Genomic DNA, 422 nt, shown 5'->3' on the forward strand with positions numbered 1-422 from the left:
GGGGGGAGCAGGAGGGACTTCACGGAATGGATCAGATCGAAGGGGATCACTGGGGTCCTCCAGTCCGACTCCCCTGCTCAGGCAGGAACCCCAGAGCACGCTGCTCAGGCTTGTGTCCAGCTAGCTTTGAAATACCTGTAGTGAGGGAGACACCACGCCCTCTCTGGGCAGCCTGTTCAGTGCTTGGTCACCGCACAGGGAAGAAGTTCTTCCTCGTGTTCAGGAATCAGTTCCTGCCCATTCCTCTTGTTCCATTGCTGGTCCCCACGGAGCAGAGCCTGCTCCATGCTCTGACTCCTCCTTGCAGACACTGTCAGACACTGACAGGGATGAGGTCCCCTCTCAATGTCTCCTCTCGAGGCTGAACAGCCTCAGCTCCCTCAGCTTTTCATCATAAGAAAGGTGCTCCTTGGTGAACTTTG

Source organism: Corvus brachyrhynchos, unplaced genomic scaffold (genome assembly GCF_000691975.1).
Source record: "Corvus brachyrhynchos isolate BGI_N302 unplaced genomic scaffold, ASM69197v1 scaffold15, whole genome shotgun sequence".
In the NCBI taxonomy this organism is placed as follows: Eukaryota; Metazoa; Chordata; class Aves; order Passeriformes; family Corvidae; genus Corvus; species Corvus brachyrhynchos.